At 34.8% G+C, this 24889-nt stretch overlaps 1 protein-coding gene across 15 annotated transcripts in view; it reads right to left on the bottom strand.

The window, feature by feature from the left end:
- Positions 1-24889, bottom strand: part of SOX6 (SRY-box transcription factor 6) — a 618861-nt gene that overhangs the window by 407817 nt on the left and 186155 nt on the right. For 3 of the 15 annotated variants that reach the window (XM_082341470.1, XM_082341478.1, XM_082341477.1), the window contains exon 1: positions 1-16879. This exon is cut by the window's left edge and continues 3522 nt beyond it. The exons of 8 other annotated variants lie outside the window; for them this stretch is intronic. The gene's annotated coding sequence lies outside the window, so the exon portion shown is untranslated. Of the gene's footprint in view, positions 16881-24889 lie in introns of those variants that run through there. 4 more of the 15 variants (XM_082341479.1, XM_082341474.1, XM_082341475.1 and 1 more) reach the window with 3 other exon arrangements.

Genomic DNA, 24889 nt, shown 5'->3' with positions numbered 1-24889 from the left:
CCAGTTACTTTCTACCTCCACATTCCTTTAAGTCTCTGTTTTCAGTCTCTACAACCACCACTGATAAATGCTGTGGAAAGAAGGTAAATGAAGAGAGAGGGGGAGGAAAGGATGAAAGAATATGAATAATCACAAAAGAAATACCTGGAAGGAAGAAGAGAGATAGTATACTAATAAAAATAACATAATGGCTAATGGGTATTGAGTACATACTATGTGCCATGTTCGTTACTTATGCTTCACAGTACCTCATTAAATTTCAAAAAATTCCACAATGAAGCTACTAATTTATCCCCATTTTCAGATGAGCTAAGTGAAGCACAGAGTAACTTGGCTTTGGTTATAATGCTAGTAAATGGTAGAGAAGACTCAAACTTGTCCTGCCTGACTTTAAATCCCATACATTTAACTTTTACACTCTATTCCCAATTACATCACTTACTGAATGCTATGTGCCAAGAACTATGCTAGCTGCTTTACACGGGTTAGCTCTAAGACCCACAATAACCTAAATAAGTAAATATCATTACCCCCATTTTATAGTACAGAAAACTGAGGCTCTAGGAGATTAAGTAACTTACCTAAGGTCACAAAGCCAGTAAGAGGCAGCACCAGAGCTTTAACCCTGATCTGTTTGGCTGCACCCTTTCCACGGCATTATGATGTTCCTATTCCCACTGCCTACTCCTTCTCCCACACGGTGACACTGCTTCTCATTTCCAGATTCCACACTCAAGGCTCAGCTAATATCTTACCTCCTCCAAAAGCCTTTCAAGAACATATCAGCCTACCATTGCATTCCTACTACAATTATTTCTGTAACACTCATTTACCTTGATCAAGACAGATTTGTATTTGTCAGTTCCTTGTTCTGTTTATGTTCTATGTCCCCAATCAGTCAACCCATTTAAGAGCCCTGCAGCAAATGCTCAGGCAATTTCTACCATCCAAATATGTCTTACATTACTCTCGACCAAGCCTCTAGGGGGGACGGAATTGTGTCATATAATATGTATTCCCAAGATAACTGGCAGAATCCTAAGCACATACTAGGGCTTCATAATGTATTGACTGGCTCCAATATACATTAATAGTAGGAAGTCTTCAGTAATAATAACAATAACAGCTAACACTATATATGTATATACACACACACACACACACACACACACACACACACACACACACGTATAAATTCAATCCTCATAACGACCAATGATGTAGGTACTAATGTTACACCCATTTTACAGAGGAAACTGAGGAGCAAAAAAGTTAAGTGACTTGTCATAAGGTCACACAGCTAATAAGTAGCCGAGTCAGGATCCAAATACATGTGGTTTCAATTCAGAGTCAGCATTCCCTTGACTACTTTAAAAATACTACCTTCACTCAATAGATGTTGTTCTAAGATTAAACAACTCTCACACCTTAAAAAAATTATAAAACTCACACGTGTCTTCTGCTGTAAACACTGAATAAAGGAGATATGGAAAGAAGTTTGTCTGCATATAGTAGAAAAAACCCCCTGAGCAGCAGATACAAAACTGCTGGAAAAATAAGAAGAAAAGAAAATTGAGAAGCATTTCTCTTTAGAAAAAAATTAGAGTGTGCCAGTTGTGCCATTTTCACAAAGTCTCTGTGATTTGTAAAGCATCCATCCTGACTTTCTCTCATTAATACACCAAATTATATAGCATACGTCAGAGCAAGCAACCACTATTAGCAAAAGCTCTGCAACTCTACACCAGAATCATGTAATCTTGAACCAGTGAAATGCAACCACCTCTGGACTGACACACACAACAGCTGTTCAGTGTGTCAGAGAAATGGCCTGATGAAGATCCCGAGGAAACAGTGGAAAACAGAATGTTGATTTCCAAATCTTTCAAACTTGATTAGGCTATTGCAAAAGTCAGGGAGAAAAATACAAGTTATATTTCTACTTTAAAAAGGCAACAAGAAATTCTTGATAATTTAGAGATGATGGAGAAAGTGGAGGCAAGAGATGTAGGTTTGCATATAATTCATAATTTATAATTTATGAAGCATTTTCCTGTACATTATTTCTTTTAACTCATACAACAACTTGGTGAAATCAGTAGCATTATCATCTCTACAAAATCAGCCTCTGCAAATAAGGCTCAGAGAAGATAACTTTCTATAGTTATTTAGCTAGGAAGTGGAGAAGCCAGGACTAAAGGCCAGGTCCTCTAAAACAAAGCTCCTTTCTTTGTATCATATGGTTTTCTCTTAAAACAAACAAATAAAAAGAAGAGCCTCTTGTGTTATAGAGGAAAAAAAGGTAATAGTGATTGCAAAATAGACAATGACTGAAGCATAAGAATGACAGGTCTCATTTCTCTCTGCTCTTTTAAGGAAACTTCACATCTCCCTCTTGAAAGTAAAATAATAAGTAATGAAAAAAGCCCTCTTGGTTGCTTTCCACCTCCATGTTCCCTAACTTTACTCCTCCTCCCTGGATCTGGGCAGTGTAACAATCTCTGTAACGGTACAACACCACAGTGGTGTCACAGACACATGAAAAACAAGCCCCATGATTCTGTTCAGGGAAATGCCAAAGGAAAACCAGACAAAATCTAGAACCCTGAAAATAAAGCAATTTCCCCATACAGCACAGCATAATTCTGCAGAACAAAGTAAAACAAAGGGTGACTATGTAGAAGCACTGTGCGGTGTGCTGTGTGCATGGTGGTGAGGATGTGGGGGCAGCTAGGGTCTGAAAATGGAAGAAAAAATTTAAAAAGCAGGTAAGTCTATCTAGAGTTTGTTATGGCTGAAGAACTCTATGCCACAAAGTAAAGGGAACTGCTGCTTCAGAGCTCTACAACTTCCTGGGGAGCAGAGATCAACAAACAAATCCACCCTTTCTCAGAACTAACACATGAAATTCTTTCAACATTCATATGCAAGGAATGACAGACATTTCACTGCAGAGGCAGTCAGTGTGATTATGCCCACAGAGGATATCCCTGTTTACCTCTCTAGTCATAGAGGTGCCCATAAGCAGTGGCACATCGCCAGTCTAACACGTAAACACATGGTTCCAGGTAAGGAAGGCTCTATGTAACCCAAATATTATTTTTCTCACTATTCTTCTTTTATTAATTCATTCAGCATGTATATGTACATGCCTGACACAGTTGTAGATTCTTGGGATAAAGCAGTGAACAAAGTAAAGTTTCTGCCCTCATAAACTCACACTCCAAATCCAAATCCGAGATTTCTTCCACCTCTAAGATTATGTGGTTCCATTACTAGAGAAAATTCAATTGCAAATGTCCCTGGCAGAGAGACACTTTGAGCACCTAAAGGAAAAAGACCACCTTATAGCCTCAGCATCTAGCAAAATGCTTAATGCTCATTAAAGGTTTATAAGTGAATGGAGGTAATTGCTATATTAAAGATATGGAAACTGAGATTCAGGATGGTGAAATAAATTACCTACGGTTAAACAAATGGTAAGTGGTAGAGCTAAGAACTGTGCCCTGACCTAGTACTAGTCTAGGTACACCCAATAATTTTCATGAATCCAATGAGGACTTTATTTTTAAGGACTATTCAGTTATTAAAGTCAGCTCCCCAACAGTGAGTCTCTGCGTCTTTGCTTACCTCTGAACTTATTAGTACCAGACAATTTAACACTTAATTTTTCTGTAATGGGGTCAAGAGATAAGATTTGAAAGAGTTTAGGGATGAAGTTACCCTTAAAAGTTATCTAGTTCTTTCTCCTTACTTTTCAGATGAGGGAACTGATCGGGAAGGGTAGAAATTTGCCCCAAATCCCACAGCGAGTCATAGGAGAATTAGCACCAAAACCCAGCTCTTCTGCTAACCAAGCCCAGTGTTCTTTTCCATCACCACACTGTCTCTCCTGGGTTCCTTGATGGTAAGAAGAATTATTAAATGTTTTTTGTATTTCTACCAACACTCAGAAACCACACCTACCATATGGTGCTACTGGCATACCACATTACCCAACAAATTAGCTATTAAGAAAATTTTGTTTTCAAACCCAACTTTTCCTCCTCCATGAAATTTCTCTATTCCAGTTAGACCAGAGAAGTTTTAACAGCTTCTGGACCAAGACCCTGAGCTAAAAGACTCCAGCAGAAATCAGCTAAGCTCAATACACAGCAAAAATAACCCTATGCTAATATTCTTTCCCTGAAAAAAATGTCAGGACTTACAGGACAAGCCCTTCCCCAGTGAGTTTTGCTAGAAAATAATTGGGTGGCCTAAAGACTTGCATTTGCAGAGAAAGAAAAACTTTACCTACTGCCCTAGCTGAAGAGGAATTTTCCTGAGCTGCACTTGCAAAAACGATCTGCTCTGCAGTCAGGCCTCCCTTAAGGAAGTCAGAGATTTCACAGGAACATTAAATTGGGAGCAAGAAGACTTTAACTCTTGTTCAGGTTCTGTCACTAATAAATTATTTGACAGTAGGCAAAATCATTATCCTCTCTGGGGTTATTTGACTCATCTGTAAAATAGGGATAATAATACTTATCCTGATTACCTCAAATGGTAGTCAGGTAGAATATATGAACTAATGGCCATAATATCAATTTGAAAAGTATAAAGCACCACGCAAATAAAAGATAGTGAAATTAATTATTAGTATTATTTCTCAGAAATACTGCATATTTTAGAGGCCAAAAGCTATCTTATAAAATCAGTTATAAAGAGGCAGAAGCAGCATGACATAGCTGGAAGATGCCAAGAATGGAGTTGGCTGTAGGTATGAATCCGGACTCTGTGACCTTGACAAGTTGTTTAAACAAACTTAAACAGTTTCGTCATCTGAAAATGGGGGACACTACTACTGTGAAGAATAAGTAACAAATATTTACAAATATACATCTAAAAGCATCTTGTTTGTATGGTATAAAATGGTATTATTATAAATTTCCTCTTCCAGAGAGCTTAGAACTTCAGGGTTTTAGCTAGCATTCACACCATGGGAACAGTTGAAACATCTGTAATGTCAAGTAGTTGAAACTGATTTAAAAAGAAAAAATAAATTAAAAAATAAAGAAAAAGAAAAAATCACCACCAAACAATAACAATAGCATCCCTGATCAACATATTAAAGCAAAAAAATTGATGCTAATTAATCTAGCACACTAGCAATTGGGCCAGAATTTAGGAGCCAGTTCTATCAATGGGTATTTTTTCAGTCACTCAGACAAACTGTTGTGTTTATTTCAAATCCACTGCACTGAGACTCTCTTTGTGACTGGACTGTTGGATTATTGCCTGCATTCTGTCTCCTGCAAAAATGCCAAATGTATAGAAATTTCAGTCACCAGATTAAACGTTCATCTTGACAATATATTATGCTGTTTGGTGTCATGTTGACATCCTACTGATGATGCTCATGACTTTTTATGCCTTTATTTTGTTCTTTGGTTTCAGTAAAAAGAAAAGTTGAAAGCTCTTAGACTAATGAATTCAGATTCTTTTCAGACACAGTGCTGCTTCTCTTCCATGAGACCAGGAAAAGGATATATTTCTGGTTGCAGACATATGTGGTACAGACATGAGATCACAGCTTTAAGCTTAATAGAAGAACATAACAATCTACTTACTGTTTACACTTTAGCCCAAAGGGCAGCTGGAAATCACAACCAACCATATGCAGTGCCGAACAAGTGGTCAAGACTTTATTAATAAAGCCAAGCATTAACAAATAAGATTCTGGGAATGGTACAGTGAGGGGCAGGAGTGTCGTACCATAGGCCCCTCTAAGTACTAGGCATAGGGCCCAGGCTATTGTTGAAAATGTCCTTTGGGATTAGACTATTCTCTCTGCCAGGATTTCATTTGCCATCTTTCATATTTCCCAGTTCTCCTATACAGTGTTTAATCAGCTGCTAGGGACTGGCTAGAAAGGACTCCAGTTCTTCTTGCATTCTGACATCCCTGAAAAGGGAGTGAATTATAAAATTATCTACATACAATTAAATCAAATCACACACACAGAGAAATGCCTTTTGTACTATAGAGAACTATTTCAAGTAGAAAAAGAGATGCAAATAATACCTCATTTAATCCTTCCAAAGTTTATGACAATTATAGTAATATTATCCCCAATTTATTGATGAGAAACTGATGAGAAAGGCTTAAGGATACTACAAGTAAATTGCAGAACAATGATTTAAATCCAGGTCCAAATCCCATGCTTTTGCTGTTCAACAACTGCCACAGAGAATAAATTAATTGATAACCCTTGGCCTATTGTCATTTCTTTCTTTCTGCACTAAGACGTATACAAATATACTAGGTAAATGTAGTATTCAAAATGAATCACTACTGAACATAGAACTATTTCTTACACACATCAGTGTCACAATTTATAAATTTCTATCTAGTTCTTTCATTTCTTTTCCATACCTAACAGATAAGGTCAAATCCCAAATTTGTAACCCAAATACAAACATCACAGGAAAGGTGTCAGAGTGTAAAACCATCAACACACCTACAAGTTTTCATCAAAGTGAGTTGGCCCTACTGGGTCAGCAAAAATTAAATAATCAATAACTCCTCAAAAGATGGTGCAGAAGTCAGAAGTTTGCTAGAATAACTAGTTCATTTAAGTGAAATTTATTCAAGTGTAATAAGTAGAGAAGGGAAATCTGAATCTGCAGTCTACCTCCTCAGACTAGATTTAAGGTATAGTATGGATTTTGATGAAGCACCTTTTGCATCTATGTGTGTTCTGATTTTGGTTTTGCTTTGTTTCTGAAACAGAAGTAAAGTTCCTTATTTGAAGTACATTGTATTGTCCTTTTTTTTTTTTTCTTTTTTGCAATTGTTACTGTCAGGCTAAATATAACTCCAGTTTTCTATTGGGCCCAACATGAGAACTATATTCAGGAAAACAAGAGCAGAGGAAAGAACAATGTTCCAAATGTACCCTCCCTCACACCATGCCACATTCATGATAGGCTAAAAGAGACAGCATGCTCTCCACTGAGATCCCTAATGATGCCCCCGAGAGCTCAAGCCATTCACACAGTTATGACACAGATAGCAACCACATTTTCTCCCTTGGGGTTTAAAGAAAAGAACTGGCTCTCAAACCACAGTCAGTAATGTATAACCACAGCACAAGGCAAAAGAAAAAGAGAGAACATCCCAGTGAAGTATGAGGTTAATCTCAGATAATTATCCCAAGCAATTAGAAATCACCATGGAACACAACTTTCAATCTCACCCTCAGTTTAGACACATCACAAAATGAAAGTGAATGATTAAAAATACTAGGAACTTATAGGCACAAAAGTATGGATGGAAAAGTTATAATGGCCACATTTCCAATGGACTAAACACTGATATTAGTGTACAGAAAAAATGTTGTCTAGCACTTCAAGGTAATATATATACACAAACATAAAGCCTATGCACATTATAAAAGTAACTTTCCTAGAAAATATTACAGCTAATATAGTATTCTTTTAACCATATATTGGCCACAAAATAACTCTTCAATTAACTAGAATTTTTATTATGTTTTGCAAAGGACAGCAGGCAACAGAGACATAGCAAAAAGAGTGTTGAACACTAGACAATTATGAAAAACAATAAATCTCTAATCTCTTTTTCCCCAATATCTAAATTCATAAAAAGTTCGGATAAAAAGTAAATTGGTGTCTTTTCAACAAATGGTGCTGAGAAAACTGGATATCTACACAAACAATGGAGTTGAACGCTAACCTTACACTATACACAAAAATTAACTCAAAATGGATCAAAGACGTAAACTTAAAAGCTAAAACCTCAAAACCCTTAGAAGACATAGGGGAAGTCTTCATGACATTGGATTTGCAATGACTGCTTGGATATGACACAAAAGCACAGGCAACAAAAGAAAAATAGATGGGCTTCCCTGGTGGTGCAGTGGTTGAGAATCTGCCTGCCAATGCAGGGGACACGGGTTCGAGCCCTGGTCTGGGAAGATCCCACATGCCGCGGAGCAACTAGGCCCGTGAGCCACAACTACTGAGCCTGCGCGTCTGGAGCCTGTGCTCTACAACGGGAGAGGCGTGAGGCCCGCGCACCACGATGAAGAGTGGCCCCCGCTCTCCGCAACTGGAGAAAGCCCACGCACAGAAACGAAGACCCAACACAGCCAAAAATAAATAAATAAATATATATATTTAAAAAAAAAAAAAGAAAAATAGATAAATTGGACTTCATCAAATTAACTTATGTGCATCAAAGGACACTACCAGGAGAGTGAAAAGACAACACAGAGAAAGGGAGAAAAAATTTTCAAATCATATATCTTATAAGAGATTAATATCCAGAATACATAGAGAACTGCTACAATTCAATAACAACAACTTCAAACCCAATTAAAAAATGAGCAAGGGATTTAAATAAACATTTCTCCAAAGACCTACAAATGGCCAATAAATATATGTAAAGATGTTCAACATCATCAGTCGTTAAGCAAATGCAAATCAAAGCCACAATGAAATACAACATCACATCCACTAGGCAGGCTATTATCCAAAAAAATGGAAAATAACAATTTCCCCTCCTACGGCTTACTCCTTTACCTTCTTCAAGTCTTTGCTCAAATGTCATGTTCTCAATGACTCCTACTTTGATCATCCTATTTAAAACCACTTCCTTTCATTATCAATTCACCTTATTGTACTCTATATTTTTTTTCCAAAAGCCCTTATACACTTCTAATACACTATATAATTTACTTACTTATCATGCTTATTGTTATCTGTCTCTCCCATCTATAATATAAGCTCTATGAGAACTAAAATTATTTGTTGCATTCACTAATATATTTTAAGTGCAAGAATAGTACCTATCACATGATGAATGCTTAATAAACATTTGCTGAATGAGTGAACTAATTTCTTGCCTAGAGACAGAAAGTAGCTTAAAATTTTGAAAACCAAATAATTCTTAAAATTAATCAGTTATTATCCTCTTCAACACCAAATATTATCTCCCATTTGTTATCAACAAATAACCAAAGTACTATGGCTTAAAATATAAAGTGTCCCACTTTGCTGAACATTTCAATGGAATGAGGTCTTAAAACTTTATTCATATCTTAACATTCACAGTACATGTGCCAGTTATTTACTTACTGTCTCCTGACTCTCACATCACCCTTCAGTACTCTGCTCTGTGACGCTGGGGCACTATATTTCCCAGGCTCCCTTGCCAGCTGGCTTCCTACTAGGCTCTGCCAATGAGAGGGACTAGTGGGAAACTCGAAGGTGACAGCATCCCTCCAGCAGCAAAATACACTTATAGCTGCACCATTTTACATTCCCACCAGCAATGGCTTCTTTTAGCACTCCCAATACCAGCTGCCTAACCCCCTCAAAGATACCAACACCAGCTGGCCACACTCCTCTTAGTGATTAGAGCGTAAGCCATGCCATGTTTCCCTCAGTTGTCTGAGCACAAGCCACACAGCACACCCTCTCCCCAGAAGTCCAAGCCCCAGTCATAATCTTTTCCAAGTTCCTAAGTTCAAGGAACCCATGTTCTTCCATTTTGTTCCACCAACCTAATGGCTGGTAACTGCTCCCTACAGTTATATCTGGGTTGCCTCAGCTTCTTTTTGCTTTTTCAAGTTTCCAATACCTGCGTAACAAGGATCCTCAAGGAAATCCCATCCACTGTAACTATTTATCATGGTTTTTGTTCTCCTGACTAGATGTGACTATACTTGGTATAGTATAAAACTTCAGGCAGAGCAGAAGATTGACAACAGAATAAATTTATATTTTACCACTCAGAATTAAACATAATATATATCTTTTCATACTATCTTAAGCAAAGAATGAGAAAATAGGCCTTTCAAATAGAACAAATAATAGACTAAGATCTAGAAGTACTATACTCATATCTGTATACTCTCATAGAGTCATAAATTTTCATCTCCAGCCCACTCCTCTCTCCTGCCCATTCCACATATCCATTTGGATATCTAGCATGCATCTCAAATTTAACATGTCCAAAACTGAGTGTCTTATATTTCCTAAAACCTGTTCCTCCCAAAGCCTTTCCCACCCGACTTAATGGCAACTCTATCCTTATAGCTTCTAGGCCAGAATCCTGGAGTCATCCTTGACTCCTTTCTTTCTCTCATCCTCCATATCCAACATATTAGAAAGTGCTAGTTCTTCATTCAAACTATATTCAGAATATAACCACTTCTCACCATCTCCACTGCTACTCCAAGCCACCAATAACTCTCACCCGGATCATTGTAGTAGCCTTTTAAGTGGTCATTCTGCTCCCACTCTTTTGTATCCCTAAAATTTATTCCCAGAAACTACCTAAATGATCCTTTTAAAACATAAGACAAACCATGTTACTCCTCTGCTCAAAATGTTCCTGTGACATCCCATCTCACACACAGTAAAAGCCAAAATCCTCACAATGATATACCAGTTCCTATATGATCTGGTTCCTATTACTTCTCTGACTTCATCTCCTATTATTTCCCTTTCACTCATTTGTCTCCAGCCATTCTGGTTTCTTTCCAGTTGCTTTAACATCCAGGCACATTTCAACTTTAGAGTCTCTGCACTGGTCACTCCCTCTGCCTGCAACACTCCTTCCTAGGTATATGCATGGTTCCTTTGCTGTTATTTTAAGTCTGTGAGGAAAGATTTTCACCTCAATGAGACCTTCTCTGACCATCCTACTTAAACCTGGACACATTTCCACACTGGGCACTCCCTATTCCCCTTCCTTATTTTATTTTTCTCCATGGCATTTATCTTTTGACTTACTATATAATAATTTATTTTTTATATTGCCTTTCTCCTTTCACTATAATGTAAGCTCTTTGAGGGCAGGAATTTCTGTTTTGTTCACTGATGTATCTTTAATGACCATATGGTGCCTGGTACCTAGTAAGTACTCAGTAAACATTTGTTAAGTGAAACTCCAAACTCCAAAGCACCAAGGAATGAATAAATATAAAACACACATAGAAATACAGTGTGACATATATGTGCATATGTATATATGATCAATATTTACCGTATTCGGAAGAATGAAACTGTATTATAAACTCTAATACTATAGTAAGTACTATACCAAAATTACTTAGACTTTTCTATCAAAATCTCAAAATGCATTTATAATCCTACCACATAATATATGGAGGCTCCCTAGCACAGTGTTTAACAGTCAGCCTGCCTGGCTTATATTATTCTTGCAATATCTAGTAACTCTGTGACCCTAGGCAAGTTACTTGACCTCTGTGCCTTATTTTCTTCATTATAAAATAGTAACGGTAGTAATAATAAAACCTAGCTCATAGAAATTATGTAAAGGATTAAATTATATAATATATTTAAAGCACTTAGCACAATGCCTGGCCCATAGACAATATTCAGTGTATGTTAATTATTATTATTATTCTATAAGGCACTTAATATTTGTTGAAAGACAAGTAAATGCTCTGAAATTCAACATTAAATACTGCCTGAATTTATTTATATTGCAGGCTTACTGAAAGTGAGAATCATTTTATACTTCTTTTATGTCTACCATAGTACTTAACATAGTAATTCAATAAATAATTGGCTGATTTACTGATTAATTGGTGATACATACATTATTAAACCTACTAAAAATATAGGTTACAAAAGCCAGGTTAGTCAAAATGACCAAAATAAGTAACAATGGAGAAGAAACACAAGTTCATCAGTTCTGACTCCTCATTTTATCACAGTTATGTGTGATGTTAAAATATGCTAAAGCATACTAAAGACTTTTTAGTAAGTATACTAAAGACTTTTTAAAACTTGTACAGTAGAGAAACACAGATTTTTCTAGCAGAAAAGAAATAATGATATGTTAAGTAAACTTATTGTGGTAATCATTTCACACTAAACGTAAGCCAAAACATTACGATGTGCAGTTTAAACTTACACGGTGCTATATATCAATTATATCTCAAAAAGAAAGAATGACAAATTAATGGCATAGGAAGAAAAGGCAAAAAGAAAGGGAAAGTAGAGACAGATGGCAGGCTTTAAGTTGAGGAGCCAACCAATCAAGACTATGTGAGTCATAAGAGAGAACAGAGCACTAACAAAGACTCAGGTTGACAGCTAAGAGTAGGACTTTGTTGGAAAGGCTACTTCTTCAAAAGGTCACACAAAGATAAGCCCAGTTGAGTGAGGGCAATAATAACTGATGCCAAAGGAAGTATGCAGTTAACCTCTGAAAGAAGCTGAACAAGAAGCTGAACATCTTTCACAGAAGGAGAACTGCAGAAAAATTAAAATAAAAGCAAAGTAATAGAAGAATAAAATTATTAACCATCTTTGAAATGATGGACAAAGCCGGTGTTTGCCATTACTGGCTGAACACCTGGCTGGAATAACTGGAATGGAAAGATCCTTAATTAAAATTTTAATTTAAGTTCTGATATATAAATTTTCTTTCATTTTCTGTGAACCCCTACCCATCATTTTTATGACATTTTATTATTTTTTTCTGATGCTATAAAATCCCACATTAGTTAATGTGAACTATGTTCAGAACTGGCGATGGTCATATGACACAACCATTTTTTAACTCTTCAAAAATGTAATGTCATAGTGTGTAGATTTATTTATCAAGAACAATGGGAGAAGAAAATGACATTGTGCAGAAAATTATTCACAGTAGCACGTTAGTCTGTGAATGTGCACATCTATGAACACCAGTGCACAAAAGAAATATAATTTCATCATTAAACTATAGTTGTGACACAAACTATTTGAGCTTTATGTCCCTAACATGTTTTCATAATTCAGCTTTATGTCCCTAACATGTTTTCATAATTCAGACAACCACAAAGGACAGTTCACAATGTGCAGTTCTGCACTTCTACAAAACGTAGAGAAATAAATTCTCAACATTCGCCTAAAACAGAAACGTGTCAGTAGTCAATCCAAGCATATGGGCTCTTCTTCAGTTTCTGCACCACTGATTGAAGTCTCCTCCTTTCACACACTCCTCCTTTCATATTTTATTCTTTTCCCTTAGGTCCAACTTCCTTCTTTGAGTTACTTTTTCACTGCCAAATAAGCTTAGCCTCCTATTCTATTAGATAGTTCTTGTCATTTACAACATCTTCCCCTACTGCTCTGGAAACAGTGACTCTTGCGAGCAAATGGTGTGGCATCACGCCTGAGAATTTAATTGGTGGGTACAGTCATACCCAGGCATTACCCAAATTTTATTGCAAGAGTTTGTGGTTTTATGGTTTACATGTGCTTAACTCTGTAGTCTTTAAGAAATTAAAGTATATAACAATATGTTTAATAAACATATATATATATATATCATATACCCTGAGCATTATTAGATAATAACCATGAGAAAGAAAGAAAGAGAGAAAGGAAGAAAGGAAGAGACTAAATTACCTGTCATTGCTAATACAGCCTCTAAGCCCTTGGTATATTTAATAAATACTGAAGATTACGCATTTTGACCCATCTTTAACTCAATACAATTACAGCTTCTATGCAGATATCATCTCACAATATTACACTGCACCATAATTACCTAAATCATAAAGCCAAATCTTTCTCTGAGCTCCCTATGCCTGCTCTGGTCTGAATGTTTGTGTCTTCCCCAAAATTCATGTGTTGAAATCATAACCCCCAAAGGTGAAGGTATTAGTAGTGGGGCCACTGGGAAGTGATTAGGTCATAAGGGTAGAGCCCTCATGAATGTGATTAGTGCTCTTATAAAAGAGATCCCAAAAAGCTCCCTAGTCCCTTCCACCATATAACAAGAAGTCTGTGAGCCAGAAGAGAGCCCTCACCTGACCATGCCAGCACCCTGATATCAGATTTCTAGCCTCCAGAACTGTGAGAAATAAATTTCTATTATTTATAAACTATCTATGGTTATTTTGTTATAGCAGCCCAACGGACTAAGACAATGCCTCTTCATCACTCAGAACATCCTGAACTGTACATGCACATACCTGGGAACTACCTATTATAAAACATGTAAAGTCCTACAGAAAAGTCTACCCCCAAAATCAGAAAATCTGCAAACCCTATTCAGAATATTTTCATTGTCAGGAACTCCTTTTTTTTTCAGTTCATTAGAATCTCTACTAATCATATTATATAGGCACTCTGAGGTATGCTATCACTAATTCACAGGTTTGTAGCTTTTGTTTCCAACCCTTCTGTCTTCTTAGCGTTGTGCAGGTAAAATAATGACAATGTATTTCAAACTCACTCTAAAAATTAACTTTTCCAGCAATACAAATGGTATTTCAAATATCACATGTGGAATGCATTTTAAAATAGAAAAAAATGATAACTTAGTATTAATGTCTTTACCATTTTCTCCTTTTTCTGTTTTTTAAAAAATTTCATTGGAGTATAGTTGATTTACAATGTCGTGTTAGTTTCAGGTGTACAGCAAAGTGCTTCAGTTATACATATACACATATTGATTCTTTTTCAGATTCTTTACCCATATAGGTTATTATAGAATATTGAGTAGAGTTCCCTGTGCTACACAGTAGGTCCCTGTTAGTTATCTATTTTATATATAGTAAGTGTGTGTATGTTAATCTCAAACTCCTAATTTATCCCTCCACCCATGTCTCCCCTTTGGTAACCATAGGTTTGTTTTCGAAATATGTGCGTCTGTTTCTGTTTTGTAAATAAATTCCCTTGTATCATTTTTTAAAATTAGATTCCACATATGAGTGATGTCATATGATATTTGTCTTTGCCTGACTAGCTTCACTTAGTATGATAATCTCTATGTCCATCCATGTTGCTGCAAATGGCATTATTTCATTCTTTTTATGGCTGAGTAATACTCCATTGTATATATATACCACATCTTCTGTACCCATTCCTCTGTTGCTGGACGTTTAGGTTGCTTTTTATCATTTTCTCCTATCTAGCACTAGACTTATGTCCTAATCTCTGCTTAAACACGTGCCATAATGTGACCCAAATATTTTAAATAATTAAAATTAAAAAACAGGAGATGACTTATCCCCTCCAAAATACAAGAAATAGTAAAGTAAAATTGCTTTTGAAGGCCAGAAAAATACTTAGAAAGGAATGACCCGATTCATTGTTATTCCTTTCATATTCATTCCTTTCTCTTTTTCTCTCTCTCCCTCTCCTCTCCCTCCCTCCCTTTTCCCTCCTTCCCTCCCTCCCTCTCTTTCTCTCACATTTTCTACACTTTTCCCCCTTCTCTTTATTTCTGTAATTACTGAGGCTGTGCCACGTTGTATCACTGTTTTAAGAAAAGGAAACAACCAAGTCAAAAACCACAGGGTGAAAGTATGAAAGTTAAACTTAATGCTAACATTATGCCTATTAGCAATTTTTTAAATGGAACTTAAAGGGTTATCTAACCAAAAAATGACTACTGCCATTAGGGAAAAGATATGAGAAATAGTTACAACTTCATCAACTTACATTTTTAAAAAATCTCAAAAGCTCACTATTTTTAACTAACACTTCTTAAATCCTTTTCAAACTTTACTAGTCCACACCAATTACTTTTTGGCCTACTCACTCAAACAGAAGTTATACACATTATAAAACAGAGTAATGACATTTTTTACTCATCAAACCTAATCTCTCCAGATGAGATTAGATAGTTTGCATCACTGAACCAAAGACTGTTACAACTGAAAGGAAAGAGGTCTAGAAAGCTTAAACAACTTGCTCAAGCAAGTAACTAGTTGTTAATTAGTAGCAGAGAGAGTTCAGACTGGAATCCAGTTCTCCAAACTCCAAAGCACCAAAGAAGATTGGGACTAGAATACAGACATCCAAACTTCAAAGCACTGAGCACCGTATACAAAAGACAAAGGAAATGGCTCTGGTCCTAAAGAACTCACTAAAAACCTATAGTTGCATAATTCTCTGATGAATGATATATGATTATAGTAATGGAGGCAATATCTAATACAAAGAGTATATTCAGAAAACAATTTGGTTAATCTCAAGTCATTTATGTATAGTTCTGGAATACATAATGTGACTTTTTTTCCTCCTGGATCGATACCTTCTGAATTACATTGATTCCAGGTCAATATTAAAATAAACTAGAAATCCCCCCAAAACTGGCAAGGAGTGACAGTAGAGACAAGAGTTGAAACAGAGAAAGAGAAACATGCTGGCTGTTAAGGGAAAGTCATCCCAGGATTAAAAAACTGTTGTACTTAATGTTCAAGACATAATCCATGCATGTTTGATAGAGTTAGCTATAATTATAAGCAGAATCTTTCACCTGCTTCCTCTACACTCCTGCCTTTAAATGGCTAAAACCTCTTTTCAAAAGATGGTTACTGGGAATATGGGAAAAGTTGAGGAAATTGGATTTTAAAATCACTGCACTCTTGCTAAGGGTAAGAGTTTCATATGGTCTCTATGAGGTTAAAGTGAAGACAATAAGGGAAGAATTCTTCATGATCATCATTGAAGCCCGTGATTACATTCTATAGACCAAGCACAGAGCAACTTATATCTCCCCAGGCAACTGTTGAAAATGGGGAAAACAATGCACTACTGATGGAACATTTCAGACTCCAGAGCTGACTGTTGTTATCTCTTTAACACTAACTAAACTTAACCCTGATGGAAAGAAGGGAAGGGTGGGGGGGAACGGAGGGACCAGAGTGGGTGGGAGAGATGGAGAGAAGGTAGGAAAGAGAAAAGGAGAGAAATAGAAAAATAAGAAAGTGTTAAGGGGTATTATTCTTCAGAACACTAAAAACTCAAACTACAAAGAAACCTTTTATATATAAAAAAAGGTGTGGTTACAGAGATATTCAAGTTATTGGCATTTGTTTCTAAGCAAAGAGGACTTCAACTTTTAAAATACAGTAGTAATAGCTATACCATCGCAATTGATTGAGCCTTACTCTCTTTTTGTGGTAATGTGTACTGCATCAAGAGAGATAAAGAGGAAGAATGAAAATAAATAAATAGATCAATAAAAACTAAAGGGGGCTTCCCTGGTGGCGCAGTGGTTAAGAATCCGCCTGCCAATTCAGGGGACATGGGTTCGAGCCCTGGTCCAGGAAGATCCCACATGCCGCGGAGCAACTAAGCCCATGCGCCACAACTACTGAGCCTGCGCTCTACAGCCTGCGAGACACAACTACTGAGACTGCATGCCACAACTACTGAAGCCCACGTGCCTAGAGCCCGTGCTCCACAGCAACAGAAGCCATGACAATGAGAAGCCCATGCACTGCAACGAAGAATAGCCCCTGCTCGCCACAACTAGAGAAAGCTGTGCACACCAACGAAGACCCAACACAGCCAAAAATAAAAACAAATAAATTAATTAATTAAAGAAAAGAAAACTAAAGGAACCAGGGTACTTAAAGCCCTTTGTTTATTAGCTTCTTTCCAACCAACTACTCAAAACTGTAATGTTAGTTTACTTTCTTGTTTAAATCTCAGTTCCCAGGTATGCAAGAACAAAACAAAATAAAAATGAATTTTTTCCTCCAACAAAAATTGCAACTTAAAGCCAGTTGGTCATAGGAGTGGCACTGTCCATGCAAGGTAATGGTGAAAATATTCTGTCACTATTAAAAGAGCTAAAGTTGGATAAACACTCAAACTAAGTGAACAGGATTTCCTTTTATCAGAAGAGAGGGAGAAGTGATTTTACAGTATAAAGAAGAAATACAATTTGGAATAGGGAAAAAAGCCACTTGAAGACATTATCTTAAAATAATATTTACTGTATTATTATTATTGCTATTATTACTATTACCATCATCTGGTTTCTTGCACATGTGACTCTGCCCAGGCATATGGATTTATATCTACATTAGTTGGTTTATTATCCTATAGAATAGGAGACATGTATTTTACTCTAAATTCAACAAGTTTAATGTGCCTCTCCTTTACACTCAGAAAATATAAACAAGCACTTAAAAAGTAAAAATGTTTCTTTTACCATGAAATATTAATTTTAAGCTTATTAGAAATTGGTATTTCAGCTTACAATGGGGAGACACATATGGAGCTGATCACAACAGTATGATTTCAAACTGCTGAGGGGAGTATGAATCAGTGCATCCTTTCTAGAAAGTGATTTGGCAGTATATCAAAATCATTAAAAATACTCTTTGAACTATATTTTAGATGTCTAGGAATTTATTCCACAGAAGCAATCATGGTGGTATTCAAAGATTTATATGTTAAATATGTTCACTGAAGTACTGCTTATGATAGAGAAAAATTAAAACTACCTAAATTTCAGCAGTTGTTTAACATTAAACAACTTGTGTTGACTGCCTACTATGTGCTAAGCACAGTGGATTAAATTTAAAATGTATCCTTAAAGTAAAATATAATGTATCAGTTTAAAAATCATATGATCCCAAACTGTTTTATAAATTTAGTATACTTCTATAAAAATCACAAACAGAGTTTTTTTGGTGGGTGGGGGAAGAAATGATAAAATTACTCTAAACTTTATCTGGAAAAACAAATGCTTGAGAATAACACAGATAATCTGAAAAAGAAACATAATTCAATTAAAAAATATAAAATATCACTAACTAAAAATGTGCCAAATGGATGGCCAGATTGATTATTAATAAAAGAAGTTAAAAATGGACCCAAGTATCTCTAAGAATTTTGTCTAGGATAACTGTAGTGTTTAAAAGATGGATTATATGACTAATATTGCTGGGAAAATTGGTTCTTTATATCTTAATAGCATATCATGCAACAAAATAAATGTCAGATGTATTAAAAAATTAAATGTAAAAAAAAAGATAATGTTATAATAAAATACAAGTGAATATTTACATAATGTTGGGTGGAAAAGACATTCCTAAAAATGACACCAAAGGCAGAAACTCAAAAGGAAAAAAAATAAAAGTTTAGATTTGATGAGAGAGAATTGATTTTCTAAAAACTTTAACTGAAAGACAAAATAACAAAGTTGGAAAAGAATCTGCATCATATAAGATAAAGGATTAATATTTTCAGCATATAAAGACCTCTTACAAATGAATAAGTATTAACTGCCGATTATAATAATGTGCATTACTTTGTGCTGGACTATTCTAAATATTTTATATATGTTCATTCATTTGATCCTTGCAACAGCCCTATGACACACAGAAAACTTTTACAGATAAGGAAACTGAGGCACCAAGAGATTAAGTAAACACCCAAGGTTACAGAGTTGGTAAGTAGTGATGGTAGAGCCAAGATTCAAATACTGTCACCAACAGTCTGACTCTAAAATTGAAGCTACTTCTCAAAGGATATGAGTAAGAAATTTATTGTTTAAAAAAGAAAAGAAAGAAATGAAATGCAAATGAGCAATAAACAAATGAAGAAATATTTCATTTCACAACTAATCAAAGAAATACAATTATACTAAAAATAAGCTGCCATTTTCTACCTGTCATATTAGCAATGGTTGAAAATAATGACAGTAATATTATAAGCAATATGTGGCAAGATGAGTACTCTCGTACACTGCTAGTAAAAGTAAACCGGTTCAACTTTTCTAGAGGGCATTTTGGCAATATGTATCAAATGCTTTTAAAAAGTGACTAACTGACAATTCATTTCTAAAAATTTGAACTAAAGAAATCATCAGAGATGTGTGCAAAGATTGAGCTACAAAAGAGTTTATTGCAATGGCAATGTTGTTAATAATAGTAAAAATTTTTAAAATAACTATAGATGATCAGTTAAACTATGGAATGTCCAAAAATAGAATAGTAGGCAACCATTAAAAATAATGATGTAAAATAATAGTGGTTCATAGGAAAATATAAACGATATGATATATATTATTAAATAAAAAAGCAGAATATAAAGCATTTGTTACCATATGATTCCATTTTTGTTTAAAAAGGAGATATAGATATAAACATTAGAGAGAGAAACATAAAATTTTAATACTGGATGTATATAACCTTGATATTATAATGATTATATCTGGACAAGGAAATGCAGTTTTTTCTTCTTTTTATCTTTATATGTGTTTCCTAAATTTCTTATATGCAGTAACTGTTACTTTTGTACTAAATAACAGTTCATTTTAAAAAGAAAAGGTATGCAGGATTATATTTAATGACATGGGGAAAATCATCATGGTATGTTAACTTTTAAAAAGTAGCTTGCAAAAACAGCATGTGCAATAAGATACCATTTTTCTTTTAAAAAATATGTGTATCTAAGTAGAAGAACTTGAAGGATATAACCAGTATAAGCATTTTTGAGGTATCTCTAGATGTCATTATGGAAGTTTTTTTTAGTTTCTTTTTTATATTTTCCAAATTTTCTCCAATAACCATGGTTTGTTTTTTAATCAGAAAAAAGAAAAGCAATGAAAAAGACTATATTTTACCCTTTTCTCCAAATCCATTCTAATTGTTAAACAAGCCTATAATTTATGGAAAAGCAAAAAATAACATATGCCTTCTTATTGTCAAAACAGACACAAAAAGATGTGATAGTTTCTCTTCAAAAAGCAAATCTCATAAATGTATTAGTATATTCTATCCAATTAGAAATTGTATTTAAAATGATGAAACTCTAAAAGTACTATATCAAGTTGCAAATGAGCCCTACAAAGCAATGAAGTAAATCTCCTTGATACGTGTCCATCTGTTGATAGACAGGTAGATATAGTAAATTAAAATAACTGCACATGGTTAAACGTTTGATTTAAAACAAAATAAACGTTGACACTGGTCATCAATATGGCAAAACAAACAAATTGAATAGGGATCAATTATTTGGCAGTGTAGCATTACCAACAGTCCTGATCTGGATTCCTAAATATGTGATCTTGAGCAAATCAACTAATCTCATCAAGTTTTAGATTCCTCAGCTTTAAACTTACAGTGAAAAATTAGACTCTTTGGCTTTAAAATCACAGTAAAAATGGATAGAAATATAAAGAATTTTCATATAACTAAGCTAATATAAAACCTGGAGTACCTCCAAAATTAGTATCTATTTAATTAAATATAGATGAAGATGGTAACAACATGAGACAAAAAGAGAATTTTGAAAAAAAAGAAAAAAAAAAAGAAAAGAAAGAAAGAAGATAAAGAAAGAGGAAAAAGCAGACACCCTTGAAGAACTTCTTTCACAGGGAATCAAGACTCAGAAAAACTTACTAGCTTTTTCCCATTTTCAGAAGGCCAGAAGAACTGGGGACCAAACTGCTGAATTTTGGCCACAAGCCCCAAGTTTAACTAATCACCCAGTAGCACTCCTCCACATGGAGAAGCTGATATAGCATCAACAAATTCTTTATCAAAATCAACACTTTGTAACATTGAGAAAATTAAAAGTGTTGTAATCTATAAATGGCCCAGCCTGTTCTGTTGAAACTTTATCCCAGTTGGACACTATATTTAAAAGTATGTTCAAAAAAAGTTTCTCTTTACCTCTGCTAAAATTTTATTAAGTCATATATATTTTCTTCCATTTCTTAGAAAGTTTGCTTGTTCCTGTAATTTTGCATATGGTATTTACATTCTTCATGGAAATATGCATAAGTCAGTTTCATTTTTCTTGCTAAGGGAGAAAACATGCTTGAAATCTTTTATTTTTCAATACAAAACTCTAGTCCCTTATGTCAACTTTCACTGACTTTCCATCTCCTTAAAATTTCACCTTCCTCCCCATTTCCTCCTCCAGTCCAAATACACACACACACAAACACACAAACAAACACACACAGAGGCACACACAGGCAGAATGCTAGACTTTAAAAAATAAACATTCAAACATAAAGTCACCTGAGGTTGACAAAGTTGTAAGCTCTTTCAAAAAAAAAAGAAAGTTCGTTTAAGTAATAAAAGAAAGCATTAGACATTCTAATCAAAATCTGGTAATTTTTTTTTCTCTAAGTCAATGTTATTATCCAAGATAATAAACCACCATTACAATAAGCCAATTCTCACAGTTAATCATTATAAAAGAAAAGCAAAAGCCTTAAAAAGCAAAAGTCTTTACCTATCAAAATATTTTTTACTTATTACAGGTTTTCTGGATATCTCAATATTGCTTCTCTCCCAACCATCATCAAACCATCCAATAAACACCTTTGTCAAACACACTGTCTCTTCAGCTCATAAATAACAACATACCTGGCACCTGTACACATAAAGAGCAACCTAAATGTTTAATCAAATACCTCAACTTCAGAAATTAGCTTCTCCCCTTTATCCTTTGGTGGCCACAGTATCTTCATTGGAAGCCTCTATTGCTGTCATTATTTCTAATTTGAAATCATCCTCTACCTCCACACCCTTCCACGAAGGAAACATAGTTTTTATCTTTGTCTTGCACATGTACACCATAGTGGGGGGGGGGTAGAGTAAATTGCCATTTGCAACTTTCTTTCAAAAATAAAATAGCAAATAAACAAGGAGTCCTCTCCATTATAGGATACCAATGCACATTCAACACTCAAGTCAGCTGCTGGACTCCACTGTTAACCTAATTGCCTAATGTATCATATTTTCAAATGGCAGAAAAAAAAATCTCACAACCTGGGAAGAAATTATATGAAGGTAAAGAGATGCTATATTTGATACCTCACATGAAGCTTGTGTCCATTCCGAATAAAATACTGTAACTTTGGATGTTTCTGTGCTTAGGTCTAAGAAATAATCTAAAATGAAGTTACAAAATTCACTGTGAGGTCATTGTCAACTTCAGGGCAGATCTTAAGGAAGGAGAGAGGGAATAATGGAAGACACTACTTAGGTTATTTTTGAAGTGAAAGATATACTGTTTTCATAGGCAAAGACTTAAGATTGTTAGTTTTTACAGAACTCAGAGGTTTGAAAAATAGTTCAAATTAAAATAATAATAGTAACACTTGTAAAGCACTTATTGTACAAGCATCATTGTAGTTATTTTACATATATTAATTTATTTAGTCCACAAAACAAACAACACATATTGGAGTAGGTATTAGTATGTAGATATTATTATCACTATCCCCATTTTACATATGAGAAAGTAGGCACATATAAATTAACTTGTCCAAGATTATGCTAGTAATGGTCAAGTCAGGATTTTAATCTAGGCAGACAAACTTTAAAGACCAAGTTCTTAACCACCACTTAACCTCTGAACTACCATAAAATAATCTAATGAGGCTTTTTCCTTGGAATTACTCCTTCATTTCATGTAGAATTAGAAATATACATTGAGATTAAAACCCGTTTCCTCAAGAAGGATAGCTATGGACAATCAATACAATGGTGTTTTGGTTAATTACTGTATTAACTTCTATGTAAATCCATAAATCAGTACCTTTTGATATAGGAAATTTAGCAGAGAATACACTCATGATTCTATGAATTATGAATGATGGGCTTATTTAACAACAATAAGAATTGCTCCTTCTTTGGTAAATTTTTTAAACTTCATTCTTTTAGGATTAATTTGCCCTGAATATTGAGTTCCTTAGACACCCACGTTTCTCCATAGATCATTTATACAGCAACATCCTTATAACAGAGCAATGAGGAGAATTAGAAAGGAAGCAAAAGCCAAAACAGATGTCAAAGTAATACACTAAAGCTCATTTACTTTTCTTAAAGAAGAATTCTGGAGCTCAGAATCTATTTACTTTTACTTCAGATAAAATTATAGTGCTTTTAATTACTTGAGGGACACTCCTGGGTTCAAACCCTGATTCTGCTACTTACTAGTATTATGATCTTGCACAAGTTATTCAGCTTCTCTGAATCTAGGTATTTCTATCTGTAAAACAGTCCACCTCACTGGAGTGTTGCAGAAATAAACCCAATTGCCATAGTATATGTAAAGTTCTTAGCACAGTGCCTCGCATATAGTAAGCACTCATAAATGGTTCTCTGTTGTCTAAGAAAATTGAACTAACAATAATCCAGGGACTCACTGTGAAAATTAAATAGCATAATTTATGTGAAAGCACCTGTATTAGTGCTGTACAACAGAAAGGAACTTTATAAAATGCTAGTTTCCCCCTCTTCTTATCTAATTTAACAGCCCGCAGCCAAATAGAAATAGCAGTTCATAGGAGTATGGAAGAAGGATTAATATTACTAGAGGCAAAAACACTAATTACCAAGAAATGACATTTTACAGTCTGGAAACAAAGGCAAAGACAGAAAATCCAAAATGCAGATACCAGAACTCAAAAAGCACAGCAGTTTGGGGGCCCGCTCAACATAGAGATAGGTAGCCTTAATAGACAATTCAATTCAAGAAGCAGTTCAGGAATCAGAAGTGCATCATGATGACTCTGAGCCACAAAGGCAAGCTGCTAGGTAATTAAATTTTTAAATTATAATTTAAAACTGGATATAAGCTTAACTATATATACATTACCGAAAAATTTTAACAGGGGTTATCTCTGGTAATGGACTTATGGGTGATTTTAAATATCCCCTTCTTCATTTTTTTAAATATTTTCTAAACAACAAAGTATTTAGGAAATCAGAATGTATAGGTAACATAAAAATAATGTTGGTGCTTAAAGAGGCAGTCTTTAGAAATTTAAGAAACACATGAATGTGTATTAGAGGGATTAACTCATTCTGTGTTGAGTTCCTTGTTCAAATAGCCAAATTGATCCTTGAACAATAAAGGTATAAAAAAATGTAATTATTATGAAAAAATTGATTACATGTTGCACAATAAATTAACTTGAAAAAGCAAAAAATGCTAGAAGTAGATTCATCTTAGAGGTTCCATTTTAAATAGCAGTCAGTATCAACACAAAGCTTATAACAGGAACCGCATATGATTACCTCTATCTTTGCTTGCAACAATTCTGACACACCCTCATTTTTAGGGTAAAAAATGTCTAAAAAACT

The sequence above is a fragment of the Balaenoptera borealis genome (assembly GCF_965194805.1).
Source record: "Balaenoptera borealis genome assembly, chromosome: 11".
Taxonomy (NCBI): domain Eukaryota; kingdom Metazoa; phylum Chordata; class Mammalia; order Artiodactyla; family Balaenopteridae; genus Balaenoptera; species Balaenoptera borealis.
Note: the sequence above shows the minus strand (reverse complement) of the source record. Positions and strands in the feature narration are given on the sequence as shown.